Consider the following 17851-nt stretch of genomic DNA (forward strand, 5'->3'; position numbering starts at 1 on the left):
CAACTGCTATCTCCAACGTGACGGCACAGTCCTCAATAGCAGCGGTTCCCAGCATCGCTCACACTGCGCGCGGACTCTTTTGTCTTTGTTCTCCGCCCGCGTTATTTAATCTCCTCATTAGGAATTTCAAAGTCGCCAGCCTCTGTGTGAAGAGAGTGCTTTTTTATGGCGTGCAATTGTACTGTACGGGGTAAGAAGATTAGAAGTGAAATATGACATATGTTTAATGGTCTGAGTCTTAGGGGACCAGGTTAAGTTTGAACGTGGCTGTATGGATATTCACTCGAGATGGGAAGTCAAGCTACTGTGCTGTAGCCAACAGAAAAAAGAAGTTTCCACAGTTCAGTTTTTTGTGTACTGTATAAACAGAGACAAAATAGGGTAATTGTGAATTATTCTTGTTTCTACATGCCTTGATTAGGCTACCACTGGGCAAGTTGGAAAGGAAAGAGTTGGATAAATAACGATTAACTGAATAGCAGAGGGCTCAAGTTAAAACACCTTTCCCTCAACTCCTCTTGTCTCTTCTTGCCAAAATTGGATTTTTTGTGTGGTTACTCACAAGTTCTGAAGCTCTACACATAGGTGTAAGATGGCATTCAGTTGACACAGGAAATGACTGGAGTATGGTGTAGGTGATGAACCCAAATCAATCATCAGTAAGTAGGAGAGAATGGAAGTGACACCACTCAATATCCCTGCATGTCATCTCCATGTGTCAGTTTTAATTAACAAAGGTCTGACATTGTTTCTCATATGGAAATACTGTAGCCTCTCTCTCTCACTCTAGCTTGCTCTGTGTGTGTGTGTAGAACAAAGCGAAGTGTAATATCTAATTAGGTTTGAAAAGTAAATATCATAGATTTCTATACTTCTGTGAGGGGAATACAATTCATTCACACCCCAAGAAATTCATTCATATCCTGGATTTATATCCTTAAGGGCAGTGTGTATTTACCACTCCAGTTTGACAACACTAAACACTAAAGTACCCCCTAGTAAATCAAAAGAGGAGCAGAGAGTCCTGGGGCCTCAGATGCACCTGAGAAAGAGAAAGAAACACGCTCACACACATGCACACACACACACACACACGCAGAGAGTGACTTTATACTTCAAACAAAAAGAATTTCTGGTAGAAAACGTCAAGAATAAAATATGTTATCTATGGTACATAATATAATTAAAATATTCAGAGAATCCAGAGAAGTCTTTGGCACAGGGCTTAAAAACAATATTCGATGGTTGTGATCTTCGGGGCCGCAGATGCCACTGCATTAATAACAGACCTGTTTCTGTAATGTAAATCATAGTATGGACTCCAAAACCATCAATACCATTTTCTATAAACAGAGTTTGATGCTCCATCCACAAGTACTGGTCAAAACTCTCAGGCAAAGGAGAAACCATATTAGACGTGATCCAGACATGCTGCCATCTCATCTGGGCCCCAAACTTGTATAAGATGGGACGAGGTGAAGTGAAAAACTATGATAGGGGGGTACATTAGTGCCTCTTACATGGACAGCTTCTAAATCTGGAGAGGCACATTGATGTTGAATGATTACTACAGGTTTTGAGCGACATAGTTGCCATCCAGCCTAGGTCTTTGTCAGGGAAGACCTTGAATATGTCAGGAAAACAATAATAAACTGCATTCTGCACCTGCAACAGTGCAGAGTAGAAGAGTCCATGTGCTGAAATGACCTGCCTACAGTCCAGATCTATCAAATATCATGAAATGAAATACACAATTAAAACTTCAGCAACAGGTCTACTCAGGATGTTGTTAAAAGAAGAGTTGATGCAAAACAGTGGTAAACATGCCTCTGCCCCAATTTTAGACGTGTTGTTGGCATCAAATTGAAAATGAGGCTATATTTTTTCATGATTTCAACAGTACAGTTTGTGAGTTTCAACATCTGATATGTTGTCTATTCTTTTTGCAGCTAATTGTGGGTTTACATGGTTTGTATTCATCATTCATCACATTGTTTTTATTTACATTTTACACAGTGTCCCAGCTTTTTTTGGAAATGGGTCTGTAACTCCTACACACTTAATCCTCATACCACTTGATTAATTGTTCTGTGACTTGTCAGTAAAACTGCTCTCTCTTAGGAACACTCTGTAAATATTTGCCTGGTGTTCAGAGAGGAGCAGGTGTGAGTGTGTTTCTTACCTTGGCTGCACGTTCACGTGAGTAATTGTGGGGCTCTATCTGTGTGTGTGTGTGTGTGTGCTCCAGCAGCCGCTTACACTTATCGCACGTGATAACAATCTCCAGGAGACACTCGGTAAACGTTGGTGCTCTGGGGGTGAAACTGCCACTGCAAGCCCCAACAGTGACAGACTGCGAGCACTGCTGCAATGCTCCTTCTGTCAGCTTGCCCACTGGCCTTTTCTCTTCAGCTGAGTGAGTACCGTCCAGTCCAACATTATTCCTGTGTTATTTGTGGAAAATTCCAGTGTTCAGATGTTAGCATAGCCCAGGGATCCTCCTCATCCCTTCATCAGCCCCCGTAAGCCCAGGGTCACAAACATGTGACGGAGTCAATTAGGTGCTCCACACATTCCCATATGTTCCACACAGGATACTAGGGATCTTTGTTTAGAGTCAAGGTACACAGGAGAGCTAGCTAAGGTGGTTCTGAATCCTTACACAGTAATAGTATTGTAATATTGGCCACACAGACACAGAGAATCAATATGGGAGAAAATGTTCAAAATGTAAAGTCGATTTTAAGATATTATGTCATTCATTTGAATTTGTCTAGCTTAGTTAGCTAGTTATTTAGCATTACTTTGCCTATATATATAATTTCATTCACCAAAGGGACCCCCATTTCTGTTGCGAGTGAGGAATATACATATATTACAAGCATACAAAAATTATATGTTTCAGTCTACCCTGTTTCAGAGATTGCCTCCAACACAGCGGGGACTTTGAAATGGTCTTTTTCCACCTCTGAGAAGCACCAGCTATGTTTACATGTTTATTTATCTCTGGGAAGCTGATAAGAGAGTTAAATTACATCACTCAAAAACTCTGCCTGTATCATATCATCCACACGGCACTCAAACTAAACAGAATAGCCTGATGCCTGAGACAACATCTGGACCATCAGGAGATGATATCATGTGCGCGGTCCTTACATCTTTTCCTTCACTAACATAATAGAGATTATACAGACATTTGTACACAAACCCTATGTGTACAAATCACACTTCTCTCTCTCTTTCTCTCCCTCTATCTGTCTCTCTTGCTTCCTCTCTCTCTTGTGTGTGTGTGTGTGTGTGCGCTTGTGTGTGTGTGTGTGTGTGTGTGTGTGTGTGTGTGTGTGGTGTTCTCACCAGTAGAGTGCAGTATTGTAATGTTTTCATGTGAAACAAAAAATGTAATGCATACAGACACAAAGGTTCCCCAAAAAAGTAAACATCCTAACTCAATGTCCTTAAACTACCCTTAATAAGTATAGTAAAACTGCAGAGATGTGTTCACAATGGTCTGCATATCACAGGCAAAAGATCTGACAAGTTCTCTTTTTCAATTTTTTTGTTCTCTGGGTAGGTGAGGAAAATTTGGCTCTTAGAAAGGTTTGTAAGGAAAATACAATGGCAAACTTTTGTCTCTTTAGTCTATACCCAAAGACCCACCTTTGTGTGTCGGTGGACTGTGAGAGGCGGTCCACAACAATGCTATCATGTGTCCGATGCACAGGGAGATGTTTAAAAAGGTTTCCACTATGCCTTGACTTTTGTCTCTGAGTATCGGTGTCGTCCTTTGTGAGGGCAGCATACCCCATACTTCCTCTTTGTTTTGGGTGTCACTGGGGCATTGGTGCCTGGATGTGGACTTTAGAGCTTCGCGTTTCGCCTCAAACTGCTCGGATGTCGGGCAGAGGGGGAGATGTATGTGCTTCTGTTTTTGTTGAATGAAAACACACACACACATTCACACACACACACACACACACACACACACACACACACACACACACACACCAAATCTGCTCAAATGATATCTTGTAGGAAAAGAAAACATCCTTGTAACTCTTATTTTCTCTCACTGCATGGTGTAACAGTAGAACTTAGTATGCACTATGTATATTCAAATGGACTAAGTCACAGTAGTGCATTATATGTAGCAAAACATAGTGTGCGGATCATGTCTCAAAACTCGCCTGAATTCTATTTTTAAACTTAACTAAAATAGCACCGGGTTGTGAACGGGTTGTTAGCTCTTGTAGGAATGTCTTCCGGCACCACACACAGAGGAGATTATCAAGCTGTCAGAAACGCTGTCCATATAATTCATGAAGAGTGTTCCTAAATGTACTATAATTTGTAGGCCTCTGAATGTGGTATGAAGAATTAAGGCTTCATTGGACAGATGTTTAGCTGTATCTAAGAATGAGTGTGTGATAAAACACCATTGTTTGCAAGTGAAAGAGAAGCCTATCCTGAATAATACACTCAACTTTACCTCCAAATACATCCACCGAAAAATGGGTACTCTTTTGAAATTCAACAGTGCCAAAATCTTTTGAAATTCAACAGTGCCAAAATCTTCGCCTGGACTTGTGATATTTTATTTTTGTCTTAAAATGAGCAGCCCTGCCTGCCCATTTACATGTGTTTGTTTCTGAAGCAAAAATTACTCGAGACTCTAGATCCGTGTCTAATTAAGTTCAGAACTTTGTCAATTGGCAGCTTGCTTTTTTGTTGTGGACTCCAGTCTTCTTGTACTGTAGCACTGAACATTTCAGGTTGCTTGTGTGTCATTCTGGGGTGAAGGGAGTTCCCAAGAAGCAGCAGACCCTGGAGCAGATAGTAACCCTACCTGACCAATGAGAGACTCACTGGACCTGCACCAGATACACCCTGGACTGGCTAGTCTCACTTAGCATGGCCCATTCAGTAAGGTGGCCAGATTTCTGAGACAGAAATGTTTCAGTTCAGAAGCGTAAATACCTCCAAAACATGTAATGTTTATATCTCTGTAAACTTAAAACACGGACACTGCCCTTACCATTCATAAAGCAGTTTATTTTACCCTAGTTATCTTAAATTGCAAAGGAAGTGATTAACAAAGAGTTTTCTTCTCTAATCACAAAGTAGCTGAGATCAAGAACATTCGTAACTTTGAAAATCAGCTATAATGACCAGGTATCAGCCAGATACTTCACCCAAATTAAGGCCTCCTTACACCATACGATATACGGTTTTCGGGAGGACTGTAGTCTTTTGAGTAAATCTTGAGTGAGGGGAATTAGTTAAAAGACTACAGTATTTCAAGAATCTTTCCCAAAAAAAATTCTCATAAAATATGTGGTTTGAAGGGTTGAATAAGTTTTCCCCTCATAGTACACAGGGCAAAACTCATCAGTCATACACTCAAATTTTCTCATGCATGGGCAACAAAATAATTAGGAGGGTGTCTAAACACATTCTATATCACATCTTGAGGCTATATGCTTTCAGAAAATATATGGTTTAGATGATTGAATCAGTTTTCCCTTAATGCTGTTGGCCCAAATGTATTAGCCATACACCCGATTTATGTATCTCCAATATATTATGTATGGGCAACAAAGTAAAGAAGAAGATGGAACATGCCACAGTTCATGTTGCATGACAATTTGAGGGTACCGGTATATGCAGAGAATATATGGTTTAGGTGGTTGAATCAGTTTTCCCTTAATGAAGAAGGCCCAAATGTGTTAGCCTTACACCCGAATAATTAGCCTAACCCAATTATTGCAAATTGTAGATCATACATACAAATATAGGTTAAACGTCAAATAATATATAACATAGACGATAAACAATAACACTTACAAGAAAACCTTTGGTTCACCTATCCAATTATATATATATCTTGTACTACTCGTACTCATCAGAGCTAGCTGGCTGAATGAATGCTGAATGAGTGAAAGGATGGATGAAAGAAGCCTGTACTGTAGCTGTCTCTTGCAAAAGGCAAAGATTCTACCGCGTTTGGTCCGAACCAAAATTGGAGGTGAGAAAGGTGCCACGGACTAGAGTTCTCAACGGGCCTAAAAAAATTACAACCCGACCCGGCCCGGCCCGTAGCTTTTAATAGTCTAGGTCAATTTTTAAAAGAAATTAACCCTGAAGGCAAATCATGTTCATTTTTGGCATACAACATTTTTAGGGGTTTTGAAGGGTGCTGAATTCAAATCGTCTGTATGCCAGGCTCAAAAATGTCCCATAATGCCTCAAAATGGAGAAATCCAATATGGCCACCGCTAGGTCAAAATCTAATTAATAACTTATCTTTAAAACTGTACAAGGTATAAACCTGAATGTAATGTGCTTTTACAGGAATATATATTGTGATGATTTTCACTTTTAATGAAGCTTCATAAAACCAGTCAGTCATTTGCTTTAAACAACTACAACCTAAATGACGTACATTCTGGCTTGTCATCCTACACAACACACTCCACCAAAAGGGTGGCCATTTCAGCACAGCTACAGAACAACATTGTGGAAACACACAAGCATGAACATGAATGCACAATTCCTGCATTACTGCAAAAACACAGTTACACCTCTAATAACTAATATCTACATGAAATAAAACAATAAAACATTAAGACCATTAAACAAAGCACACTGGGTAATAGCAAATTCAACACATGAATTGGTTTCTATGGACTTGTTGCTAAGGAGTTCTAACCGGGAAGCTCAGAGGCTTCCTCAGTCATCACAATCTATAGATATATAGGGAATTCAATGCCATGCTCAGATTTAAGATCAAGACTAGAGAAAATGCTTGAAATGAATGTACATGGTTAAAATTGTTGTATTTTTCATGAAAAAAGAGGACCATGATACAGGTCTATTTATATTATTTATCTGTATTTTAACTATTTATTTAGTATTTGAAGAAAATTTATACTATTTTAACTATCTATTTATATTATTTATCTGTATTTATCTATTTATCTTTATTTTAACTATTTATTTAATAATGCATATTTACCTATTTATTTAGTAATTAATCCATTCTATTCTATTCAATTCTTTAAACTTCTTGGTATGAAGAGGTAGGCTACACACTTAGGTGAGGATCACATTAGCCAGCGGCAGCGGCAAACATAACGCGACGCTCATACCATAATACATTTTGTCTCGTTCCTAAGCAACACAAACGGTTTGTCAATTGAATACACTCGCGTTGTGCTTTGAAAGTTGAACCAAGTTCAACGCTCAGCTTGTTCAACGCTAGTGTTAAGCTAGCGTTGCCACCGTTCCGCTGCCGAACCCTAGAGAACAATAGGAAACCTGCCGCTTGCCGCTGGCTAATGTAATCCCCGCCTTAGGCTATCCTAATCATCCTCATCCTCCTCCTCTTCAGCAGTGTTCTGACAGGTGCTGCTGCAGCTGCATGACTCCATGCATTACATGCCACTTTTCCTGCAACTGCAGCGCAGGCTTAGACATCCCTTGAAGCAACAACAGGAGGTGATCTCCTTACAAGCTTTTGGAATTGGTGGAAGAGATAGTAGCTGTGGCACTAACTGATCATCCACATTTGGATGGCCATGATAAGTATGTGTTGTGTTTGGGCCGCTCCTTGGCTCAGTTCTGGGTAGCTAGACGCCATCTCTGGCTGTCTCAATCTCAGCTCCAGCAGGCAGACAGAGAGCGTCTTTTGAGAGTGTCGGTGGAGCCTGGGTCCATGTTCGGCCCACAGGCAACCACCCTGTTGCAGCAGGCGCGTTACAGCCGCCACTGTGCAGAAGAGGTGTCAGGGTCTCTTGGCTGGCCTTAGGAGCGGATCCATGGGTGCTCTCCACCATTGACCCATGGGTACCACCTGCAGTTCAGGACCAGGCCCCGTGGTTACCTTGGTGAGCAGTGCCATGCACGCTCAGATCTTATGTGCAGAGCTGTCCACCCTCCTGGACAAGAGGGCGATAAGGGAAGTCAGGTGTTCAGACCCCCAAGCGGGGTTCTTCTCCCGTTATTTTCTTGTACCCAAGCGCACAGGGGACCTTCGTCCTGTTTTAGACCTCAGGGGTCTCAACGTGCACCTCCGGTCCCTGAGGTGCAGATTCATCACAGTTTCGAGAGTGCGGCAGGCCATCAATGCAGGGGACTGGTTTGCTACCATCGACCTGCAGGATGTTTAATTTCAGATACCCATCTGGCCGGAGCATTTGCGGTTCCTGAGGTTTGTGTTTGAGGGTCGGGTCTTCAAGTTCCAAGTCCTCCCATTTGGAATCTCTCTGGCCCCCCGAACCTTCACCAGGTGCATGGATGCAGTTCTTGCACCCATGAGGCAGCGGGGGCTCAGGATATTAAACTATCTAGATGACTGGCTCATCTGTGCAACCTCAGAAGTGCAATGCCAACTACACGTGGCCTTGCTGTTAAAGCACATTCAGGACTTGGGCTTGCGCCTCAATCCCAAGAAAAGCAGGCTCCAGCCTTCCCAGGTCATCACCTTCCTGGGCATGGTCCTGGACTCCAGGAGGGCATCCGTGACTCTCTCACCGGCGAGACAGCAGTCTTTCGCCGCATGTCTCAGTCGCTTCACGTTGCACGCCCAGGTGGAGTGGAAACTCTGCCTTCGCCTCTTAGGCCTTATGGTGCAGGTAGTCCCCCTTGCCCTCCTTCAGATGCGCCCAGTGAATGCAGACCGGTGATTCGTCGCCGGGTCGTATTTACAGACGCATCCCCAGTAGGCTGGGGCACCGTTCTCGATGGTCAGGGCATCAATGAACTCTGGATAGAACCTTGGCTATCCCAGCACATCAATGTCCTGGAGCTGAGGGCCGCTCTCCTTGTCCTCCCGCACTTTCTTTGCAGCCTGCATCCCCTGTTCAGCTCTTTCAGAGCAGTTCATGTGCCGGGGGCCTTGAATGCTGCGGGCGACATCTTGTCAAGAGGGGGCCCACATCCCGGAGAGTGGAGGCTCTAGTTAGCTTCTTCCTATTCACAAAGGCTAACTGGCTAACGTGTTTTTAGTTTCTTATAATATATTAATTATTCAGTTAGCCTATACATAATCCTCACATAACAATCTTCACATGCTATTACAGACGAATTACATGGTCCTAAACAAATTGTTATGATATTATGTTATAGTTTACCTGTTACTGCTGAGCATCGTGTGAGGGGAATGACATAATTCACAAGTGCCTCCTCAGTGTGTAGGTAGAGGGTGTGGCCTCATTCAGGGTTACATATGGGTATTTGTGTGTGTAGTGGTAAGGGTAGGGGTGGGATGGGCAAACATGTCATCATAGCACACTGGACATAGGCTCAGGTACAATATTTCATTAGTAGGCAAATCTAGTAGTAACAGTTCGGCATTTAGCTTAAGAATTTCAAGCATTTTCTTCAAATACTAAATAAATAGTTAAAATACAGATAAATAATATCAATAGATGGTTAAAATATGGTAATCAACCTTGCTTCTAAACATGTTTCAAGTAAATTCTTCAGAAAGCCATCAACCTGTTTCATGGTCCTCTTTTTTCATGAATTATTCATTATCCGAGACAACAATTTTAACCATGTACATTAATTTCAAGCATTTTCTTTAGTCTTGATCTTGAATCTGAGCATGGCATTGAATTCCCTATATGTGAAAACCTATAAAAGGACATTACATTCAGGTTTTTATCTTGTACAGTCCAAAAGATAAGTGATTAATTAGATTTTGACCTGGCGGCGGTGGCCATATTGGATTTCTCCATTTTGAGGCATTATGGGACATTTTTGAGCCTGGCATACAGAAGATTTGAATTCAGCACCCTTCAAAACCCCTAAAAATGTTGTATGCCAAAAATTAACATGATTTGCCTTCGGGACTTTAAATAAGCACATTTTCCAAAATCCTGCCTAGTCTATAAAGCCCGGACCCGATGTAACCCGACACATCAACATGAATTATCTGCCTGAACCCGGCCCGTGGCCTGACGTAAAATATACGTTTTGACTGTTAAACCTTGACTTTATTTAGGTAAAGATTCAACACATTAGCGTGACAATTTACTTAAAACTGTGATTTTCTCCTCTTCTGGCGTATCGTGACGGAAGAACCATGCCAACTTTGGATGCGGACATGCGGTTATCTTAGCGATACGTTTTGCAAACAGATACCTTCGATATATCTATCGTTGAAAAGCTTAGTTTATGGCCGTCCATGTGAGCACAATAACTTAATTTTGTACATTTTACCAAAGTGACTGGTTTCACCTTGCAGGGTCACATATTTCATCAGCACCTTGCATTTTGAGCATTGCACATAACCTGTAGAATTTCCATCAGAATCCAGCACCACTCCAAACACTTTCCAGACCTGATTTTCCCGCTCCTGTAGTAGCGACGGTGAATTCACCTGCGGCAAGTTTAGTCTACTTTTCACCAACTCCATCTTCTTCTCCAGGCTAAAGGCGTGCACGCAGCGTCTGCCCCTGCCCTCTCCATTATGCACGTTGCACGCAGCAGCAGACTTTCTTTACAGTGAACAGCTGCGATGATTAATAAAAAATAAAAAAAATCACTGAGCAGAAAAGATTAACCCCGAGGTCCGACCCGACCCGAGTCATTATATTTTCGACCCGAACCTGCGGGTCCCGTCCGGTTTGGCGGGCCGACCCGTTGAGAACTCTACCACGGACCGGATCAAAAGACCAAAATTTGGTCTGACCTAAAGAGGTGGTCTCTGTACGGATCAAACTGAACCATGCTTCGGTTCGTTTGCAGTATGAAAACACTTTTTGGATGATTCGGACTTTCGGACCAATTACAGGAAGTTGAGGCAGCTAGCTACCAAATAACGGATAATAAATAGTGCCGCGAATGCATACGAAGAGAGTAGGAGATCATATAGCCTAGCCTATTTAATTAGAATTTGAATTAGAAGTCTGTCAATTTTGTCTAAGAGTCAACAAAAAATTGTTAAAATACTGACATTTACAACATTTGAGGATGAGAGAGAGGGGATAGGAAGGACAGCAGAGCAATGCTATCTGAATTCAGAAGCTTAAAAAATCTGTGGCAGCCGCAGCAGCATATTAAGGTACAAGAAGCCATAAGAAGAAGCGGTGCTTTTAGGTAGGAAAACCCACTGAAATGACATGTCAACGTCAGACACATGCCTGTAAACAAACCAATCAAAGGGAGACGCAGCGCACGTAGGTGGTAACGACAGGATGCAGGGACGTCATGCAGAGTTCTTAAGTGCGCTAAGAAAAATTGCAATGTGAAACCATTAACTAACCGGATCAAATGTATCCAATGTAACTAAACACGAACATTGGTTCGGACCTTGGTCCGGACTTTCAGGTGTGAAAACGCCCTAAGGTAGCTTTTTTGCACTTACACTACTTAGCACAACCCTTCTTGCAGGAAACAAGTTCATAGCAAGACTAGCCTGCATCTGGTAGGAATGTCCAGAATGGTTCATAATGACCCTCAGATGTCTCATTTACAGGGTGAAGACAAAATCCTTTTAGGCAAGTCCCTCCACTCGGCGGCCATCTTGGTAACGCACTTTGGGCAGTTATCCGGCAGCTATTTTCCTATTCAAGTGAATGGGGATGCATACAGGAAGGGCGGGACATGTGTAGACTACTGCCATATTGGTGTTACTAACTAACCCCATGCATTTCTAAGGAGGATTCTATGTCTATGCTGTGTCTGCTCATTAGAAAGTCTCTGGTGAAGGTAGCTCTGGTGTTGATACCAGCCTCTGACCCCAGACATAGCCTCCCTGATACACTGCCCTCTGAACATGCTCCTTTAGGGAATACTTTGTTGGGGGGATTGCATGCACATTATGCCTCTTCACAAATAACTTCCTTCTTGCTTAGTCTATTTCTGTGGATGTGCTGGTTCGGTCATACAGAAAATAAACCATATCTATCGTGGCCATTACTTGAGGCGGAAGACAGTTATACAGGGCATTTGTAAGCTCTGGAAAGACAGCCAATGCAGCCTTTTTCATATGTCCAGCCAGCTTGATACAGTGTCACAGCCAGATACAGCCAGTTTTACAGGGGGAGGGGGGTGTCGATTTTGTTCGGCCTCTTTTTTTTTGTCAAAGTTCACAAGCCCACAGCGCAAGAACTAAACCATGTAGGAGGCTAAAATTGTGCAGGCTGGTACATAAATAGGAATAGTATGTAGCAAAATCGTCACGTTTGGTCTGGATAATCCTGCATGGTCATAGCTGTCCCTCAAAGTTGATACAAATTTTATTGGAGTTTTTGGCTGGGCTCTGTTTAAGCCTTCAGAAGACATATTTGTACTCAACATAGGCTCTTGATTTATTTTCCTTACTGAGATAAGTAGAAACACTCTCACAAAAAGCAATGAACAGAAAACAAATCCCTTCAGGGTCTGAACAGCAGACCTCACAAGTCTGAAAAATCATTTTGGTTGTCATTTTCAGAGCACCCAAACACCTTGTGGGAATATACAAAGATTTTTTAAATATGTTTTTATTTATTCTCCATGATCCCTTCTTTTTGAAAACACCAATTTGACTTGTCTTATGCAAATCTTTCTTTTTTATTTTCCACCCTGAACATGGGCAAAATGCCCCATTGACATCAATATGTTTTATATAGTCACCACACTGCCACCTGTGGTTGTATAAAGGAACCTGTGGTAGCTCTCAAAAGTCAAACTACATCTAGCTAAATTAGCTAATTTAACTAGCCCTACTTAAATCTGTTTCTGAAATCTTGAAGGAAAGTGTGGTCATCTTGAATTGTGAGAATGAAGGAAGCTTCTGGGCTAATCTTAAGTTACAGATTTTAATTCTGCATCATAAATGTATAATTCAATAGGGAGATCATCGATATCGTAGTAATATGCAACTTTATTGCACTTACAATTTTCATGCTAATCCTGACTGCCATCTTGAAATGTATTTATTATTCATGTAGAAACTCCCAAGAATTATGTGTGAAGAATATATTTAACTAACTAGATCATTAACATCATAATATATGTCATGCTAATAAGAAAATTGATCTGAATACTGTTGCAATACTAGTGGCCATTTTGAGAATGGTTGCCGCGGCCGGCTTATTGAAAATACATGATGGCTCAACATCCATTTTATTTTGGACTACCTTTGGCTATAAGTGTACGAAATGTCATGCTTTTATTACAAAGTGCACAATTTCTCAGGTTATCTGCCCCACTACAATCAAAATACCAGAAATGTGGTCATTCTAGATGGGCATTTTAGCGCTTGCTATGGCTGGCTTGAGCCTGTGTGTGTAGGGTGCGCAACTACACTTTTGGTCAGTGTTTTCTTTCTTTCTGTTTTTTAATTCCAATTTCGGATCTGTTAGTCACAGTGAAAACCGGGGAGATTTCAGAGGACAGCTCCATCCGGGGACAAGCCACCGAAACCGGGGATGTCTGGTCTACCATTCAGCGCTGCTGCACAGGCGAAGCCCTGAGCCAGCACACGCGAAGCCCTGAGCCAGCACACGCCAGGTCAAAGGTAACGTAAGGTAAAGCCGCTTTTATACAAAGTGACACAGACTCGCAACAGTGGATCGAGCCCCAGGCCGACTAATTGTTCGGCGGCTCCGCAACCCCTGCTCCACCACAATCAGCCACAGAAGTACCGAGTCAGTCGACTACCTGGCTGCGTAATGTAACGCCTCTGTTCTGACAGCAGGCCACTCAGTAATGTATACTCCCCAGTCCCAGGAGTTCATCATCCGTAAGCCGCCCCGGCCTGAGACGGGTCCCGCGCAGGCACCTGCAGAGTATCAAGCGCGCTGAGCTCCCCTGGCAGTGGCAGCAGGCTGCGCCCGGCGCGGGGACTGGCGGACTTTGATGCGTGCTGACAGGCCCTCTTCGGGCTTCAAAGGGGCTAATGGGATGTGCTGATGTGTGACTGCTTCCAGTCCTAATCTATATAACGTAGAATCCAATGCGGATCTGTTTCATCCAGTCTTCAGAGCGAGGGGGCTTGATAATGCAGCGGCATCACAGAGATAAAGGCCTCTCCTCTCCTTGGCTCTCCTCACACAGGCCCCGTGCTGACAGCTTCTTGGAAAAGCCTCTGTCGCTCACTCTCTCTCTGTCTTTCTCTCTCTCTCTCTCTCTCTTGCTCCGTTAGTGACTCTCTCTCTTTTCGTCTTTCTCTCCATCCTGCTCTCACTCACACACACAGATTCTCTCTCTCTGTCACATACACACACACACATTTTCTTCCCACCTCTCTTGCTTTCTCCTCTTGTAAACTCTCCTTTCCTGCACATGTTTCAAAGACAACCGATTGTGTGGCCCCAATTTTATAAACTGTACCTAACATAAACACGTTCAGTTTAGAAGACCAAAATGACACACTATATAAAAACACAATGAAACCAACAGCAAGAAATGGATTACATCCATAAGATAACACCATGTGAATCGGTTAATATGTAAACAAAAACCCATACTCCTGGGGTCTTGAAATACAGTGTCTGAACAAGACACTTTTCTTTGTCTCTTTTTTTGTTCACGGGCCTCTGAGCACCAAGGGAAGGCAGGCAAGAAACAGCTGGGATGACAAAAATGGACACACTGATAAACGTCCTGCTCCCAAGGGATTGTAAAGACCAGCATAGAAAAGACAGTGAACTCGGCGTCAGCTCATAGTGTACAGTACTGCACAGAGTATTTTTGTTTTTAGAGTTATCCTCTTGACTTTCCTCTTGACCTTGCACACTAATGCATTGTTTGTCACAACACCCTATGGCAATCACTGGGTGCACAGGTTACAATTTCACTGCATTCACTGTAGCCCTTTTAAAACTGCATTACATGCTAGCTATGAGCTATTTGCTCAAATGTTCCAGTGAACTGAACTAAACACTGTTACAAAAAGTCGGTTTGTGACATTGCATGTAATACGAGAAGTTCTCAAATATTGAAATTAGCTTTATAACAACATTTGGACATTTCACAAGCCCTGAGAGAAATCTGTTAAAACATGTGTCAAGTTTCTAGGATAAAGCTAAAAGGGGAAGTTAGACATTGGGCTTTGTAATATTTTCCAAATCCACCTTAACAACAATATAATGCTTTCCTAATACACCAACTGAGGCCTTTGCTTGCTGCAGTGTTACAGTAAACAGACATTTGTCACTAAAAATCTATAGAATTCATCCAGTTTTGTCAAAAGTGTCTATTTATACTGTATGTCTGTTATGTTCATATATTGTTTTCATATTTTGCCTGACATTTTCATATATAAACACAAGAGAGCACAATAACATGTAGTCACAGCCAAAGTTTCCTTTCTATTACTGCACATTTTCTGGATTGTACAACATTTCCAAAAATCTAGGCCATCTGCCAACGTATAGATCTGTGCACCATTAATGTTGCACCCATACACATATGCATTTGTGTGCATGTTTCTGTGCAAGCAGGCGTGTGTGCATGCACGTGCATGTGTGCTGTATATGCATATATATGAGTGTGTGTGTGGTTGTGGTGGCACACGCTGGTGTCAGTGCTGGGCCCCCCGTGTATGTGTGTTTGTTAACCGCGGCTCTCTGATCGGTTGGCCGTGATGGATTGGATGCTCTCCTCCTCCTCCCCTGTCCCCTCCAGCTCAGACTGGGGCCTGGGAGACCCTGCCGTCACATCTGCCACCACTCTCCCCAGGGGCCTCCAGGGCATGGGAACCTTCCTCCTCCCTCCAGCCGGGGACCTCTCTCTCTCTCTGTCTCTCTTGCTCTCTTTCTCTCAGCCACCACCAACCCCCACCACCACCACCGCCACCTCTGAGCCACCACCACCCCTACACACCACCACCTCCAGCTGAGGTCGAAAGATCTCTTCTCTTTGCTCGCCTTGCACCCCCTACCTTACCACATCTTGTTCTCACTTCCTCCATCTCTCTCTCTCTCCACCTCTCTCCAACATCCAGTTTCTCAACCTTCACCCCACCCTCTCCTCCTTACACACCCTCCACAGCCCTGCTGCTCCCTGGCTCTCTCCCCGATGGCCGCGCCGTCTCTGCTGGTGTAGCTGGGCTTGAACGTCACCGCGGCCGCCAGCTCCAGCCAGATGGGCGATTTTTTATTTAATTTGGCCCCAGAGTGTGAGAGCTGATAATTGCTTTTGTGAGCTGTTTAATCTCAAGCTCTGCTCTGTGACACCTGGTGAGACAGACTTGTTGCTCTCATGACTGTGAACTGCGGCTGCTGAAGAAAAAGAAAAGAATGGGAGTGGAGTCGGTAATGAACTGATCCTCTTAAAGCTTTAGACCCTTTGCTCCCAAAGCACTGGAGAGAAGTGTGAGTGATGGAAAACTAATGTGTAGGACCCACTGTAGCCCTGAGTCATTACAGCAAAACACAGACCAGTCGGCCAAAGGGTCAAGATGAAATGAATGATACTTTAATGAGGGATAAATACTGAAGGACCAAGACAACAAACAGTATGTTGCTATGCTGTATCTTCTTCTACTTCTTTCATAGTTTATATTTGTGTCTTGTTTCATGAAAAACAACAACAAAAAATCTTTCTTAAGCAGCTAATGCTAAATTGTTTAGTGAAAATGTCCTAAAGAATCAATAGCTATTTTCTGTATTCGTTTGAAGAGTAGAGTGATTTTGTGGTGTTCAGACATAAAGGAACAGACTGTTTTGCTGTAGTTCATTGTTGTCCTGGTCTGGTTGGCTGACTTTTGCAAAAGCTTGGATTCCACAGCATTGTCCTTTCTATTTCTCCCGAATATTCAGACACACTGGATTAAATAAACCACCTTCCTTTACTCAAACATCCACAGTGAGACAATTATGATTTTTCTCATGCCTGAGGGCCTGTTCTCAGGCGGCTCAGCCGCTGATGCTGCCTCTGTTATATCAACAACCTCTCTGTCTCTCTCCCACCCATATACACACAGACACAGCGCGCACCCACACACACACACTCATGCGTACACACAAAAGACAAAGAAGGGAGTAGAGAGTAGGAGAGAGAGAAAAAGACACTGTTTAACATACAGTATGTGTTATTATTGCATCAATAACAATTACATCAGGTACTGCATTGATCTCAACATTTCTAACTAACAACAATGATCGCCAAAACCTCCTACTACAAATACGTACAAAGTTATAAATCAAGTGATAAACACAAAAATGACGACAAGTGAAGCACACTGTTGCAGCTGTGTCTCCCTCCTGCTTTCCCTCACTCAGTGCATCAATCACGAGAGTACAACTCCTCCTTTAGCTGTTGCTTTAAGACAGGACAACAGAGTCCTGTGCTGCGGTGGGGGAGAGGAGAGGAGAGATGTGGCCGTCTCCTACTCAGACACTGATCTCCATAACTGAATTGAGTTTCTCTTTCTCTTGTAGTTCTGTGTTTATGAACACAAAAAAAAGGGTTACATTTTTTAAATATTGTGTAGACGTGAACACTTCTTTTGTCATACGGTAAGTCTGTTGTCTGTTTTCCAGTTCCTTCCCCCTGATGTTTGTATGCGAGCATGTAGACAACAACTAAAGGTAGTCTTTGGTCTGGTTAGTTGATCACCGGTTTAGCTGCATACACCATTTCTTGACAGCTTGCATTTATGTTAAAAAAGCACTATGACATGGCTTGTACAAAGAGATGTATCCTATCTATCTACCAGTCTACATGGATGACTTACTGCTGTTGTGCAGTGTCAGGTTTGGACATGTTTTAATCTGCCCATCCCATCAGTGATTATTTTAGGCTCCAGTGCAGAGGGCCCTCATTTGAGGTGATAAATATTCATGAGAGATTGACTCGTTCCACGGCGTCAGGAGTGGCATCAGAGCAGCGTGGGGAGAAAGGTCGCCTCTGAAGG

The sequence above is a fragment of the Alosa alosa genome, chromosome 5 (genome assembly GCF_017589495.1).
Source record: "Alosa alosa isolate M-15738 ecotype Scorff River chromosome 5, AALO_Geno_1.1, whole genome shotgun sequence".
In the NCBI taxonomy this organism is placed as follows: domain Eukaryota; kingdom Metazoa; phylum Chordata; class Actinopteri; order Clupeiformes; family Clupeidae; genus Alosa; species Alosa alosa.